The sequence below is a fragment of the Bison bison genome, unplaced genomic scaffold (genome assembly GCF_000754665.1).
Source record: "Bison bison bison isolate TAMUID 2011002044 unplaced genomic scaffold, Bison_UMD1.0 scf7180017864469, whole genome shotgun sequence".
Taxonomy (NCBI): domain Eukaryota; kingdom Metazoa; phylum Chordata; class Mammalia; order Artiodactyla; family Bovidae; genus Bison; species Bison bison.
The window spans coordinates 3,667,485-3,670,268 of record NW_011495030.1 but is presented as its reverse complement, the minus strand read 5'-3'; positions in this window follow the sequence as shown (position 1 = coordinate 3,670,268).

Here is a 2,784-nt window from a genome sequence, read left to right as displayed (position 1 = left end):
TCATACATATAATAAATATTTATTGAGGGCCTACTTGGTTTCCAGCCCTGAAAAAGGAGCTGAATATACATCAGTGGGTAACACTAAGTCTGTGTCCTCACTAGCCTTACATTTTGAGAAGGAGCTAGATTACTAATTACTAGGAGAAAGCAGGAAATTTTTGCTTTCTGGGATAGGATACTTGAAGATAAGTCATGATGAAAGGAAATCTGGGGACAAATCCCTAGCATAGGTATATTTTAGGATGGCTGGGGCTATGTGGTAAAGGGCATAAACTCTCTGGAACAGTTAAGTGAAGTGAAGTGAAAGTCGCTTAGTCGTGTCCAACTCCTTGCGACCACATGGACTATACAGTCCATGGAATTCTCCAGGCCAGAATACTGGAGTGGGTAGCCTTTCCCTTCTCTGGGTGATCTTCCCAACCCAGGGGTCGAACCCAGGTCTCCGTCATTGCAGGCAGGTTCTTTATCAGCTGAGTCATAAAGGAAGCCCCTTGAGCAGTCAAAGGGTACCAGAAATCTCATCTCTTAAGACTCCAAGCTTCCCTTGCTGTCCCCATTCATGTCAAGCTCACTTCTTCCTCAGGACCCTTGCACTTGCTGATTCCCTTTGCCTGGATATTCAAATGGCATTCCTTTACTTTCTTCAAGTCTCTGTCAAAAATTCCCTCAGGAGAGAGGCTTTCCCTGGCCTCCATGGTACAGAGAAGCAGAAGGCAGCTGCAAGGGGAAAGCTTAGGGCACAGCTTTTATTGGGGTTTCCATTAGGACTGGCTGGTTTGAGAAACCGGAACTTTGCCATAGAAGGTGGGGTCATGCATGCATTCACCATGTTCTGCGTCTACGTAGACCATCTCAAGTGCTGTGATGAACTCTCATGTTCAATGGGAGGGAAGTGGTTTTCAGCCAGGAAAACTGCTTAGAGGATTGAAGATTTTTGGAGCTGACTTTGGACTTTGGCAGGAAAATAATGGAAATAAAGAAGGGAGATTCCTGGCAGAGAAGCACCTCTGGGTTTGTTTCAGGGAGAGGTTGAGACACCTATAGAATATTACAGGGGTGAGAGATGCCTGAGGGCAGAGTGGGGGGCATTCCATGCCAGGCTGAAATGTTTTGATTTTCTGTGTTTATGCAGAGGAACTATGCGAGAATGGCACACCTAGGAAGGACTCTAGAGATCATTGAGTTCTTGTTCTTTGTGTTATACAGGAGGAAATTGAGGCCTCAGTTCACACAAGTACTAAATGGCCAACATCAGGCAATTGTGGAAGGGGCAGAGTTGGAGGGATTGGCAAGCTCTTGTGATAAACACTGGTGGGTAAGGGCTAGGGTCCCTGGGTGGGGGAGGGAGCTACCATGGATACAGGCTCCAGTCTGGGGCAAGGGAGGTCGTGGGATGCCAGCAGGGACTAAGGAAACAGGCTGAGGCAGAAGCTGCACTGTGTCCTGTTGCACGAGGTCAGCAAAGGAAGAATTAGCAAAATGGCTCAGGAGACCTGAAAAGAGGCAGGAGAGACTGAGACCATCTAGTGCAGAGAAACCAAGGCAGGAGAGGATTTACAGTAGGCAGGACTTACAAAGGGCAATCAAGGATTCAAAGAAATTCATAGTTTGGGTTAGTTGGGGAGCAAGGAAATGGCTTTCTGTATCACTGCTGTGAGAGGCACCGAGACTGCAAGAGGGAATGGGCACCCCAGAGAATTCTAGATGTTGGCTGAAGTCAAGGAAGAGAGAGAGGATGGGCTCTTGTGGGAGTAACAAGTTAAAGAATATGTCTTCAGGAGAAGGGACATGTACTTGTGGCATGAGGGAATAAACTAATCTTGCATAATGGGATTAAAGTTTTATTTTTCTTTTATCTCTGAGCTTTAGGTCTTTCATCTTGAAACCAGGGATTAAAAAGAATCTATGTCATAGGCTTATAAAGATTAAGTGGGAAAACACACAAAAATGTTTAGCACAGTGCCTGGCACATTCAGTTCAGTTCAGTTGCTCAGTCGTGTGCGGCTCTTTGCCACCCCATGAATCGCAGCACACCAGGCCTCCCCGTCCATCACCAACTCCCGGAGTTCACTCAGACTCATATCCATCGAGTCAGTGATGCCATCCAGCCATCTCATCCTCTGTCGTCCCCTTCTCCTCCTGCCCCCAATCCCTCCCAGCATCAGAGTCTTTTCCAATGAGTCAACTCTTCGCATGAGGTGGCCAAAGTACTGGAGTTTCAGCTTTAGCATCATTCCTTCCAAAGAAATCCCAGGGCTGATCTCCTTCAGAATGGACTGGTTGGATCTGCTTGCAGTCCAAGGGACTCTCAAGAGTCTTCTCCAACACCACAATTCAAAAGCATCAATTCTTCAGCGCTCAGCTTTCTTCACAGTCCAACTCTCACATCCATACATGACCACTGGAAAAACCATAGCCTTGACTACATGGACCTTTGTTGGCAAAGTAATGTCTCTGCTTTTCAATGTGCTATCTAGGTTGGTCACAACTTTTCTTCCAAGGAGTAACCGTCTTTTTTTTCATGGCTGCAGTCACCATCTGCAGTGATTTTGGAGCCCCCCAAAATAAAGTCTGACACTGTTTCCACTGTTTCCCCATCTATTTCCCATGAAGTGATGGGACCAGATGCCATGATCTTTGTTTTCTGAATGTTGAGCTTTAAGCCAACTTTTTCACTCTCCACTTTCACTTTCATCAAGAGGCTTTTTAGTTCCTCTTCACTTTCTGCCATAAGGGTGGTGTCATCTGCATATCTGAGGTTATTCATATTTCTCCTGGCAAT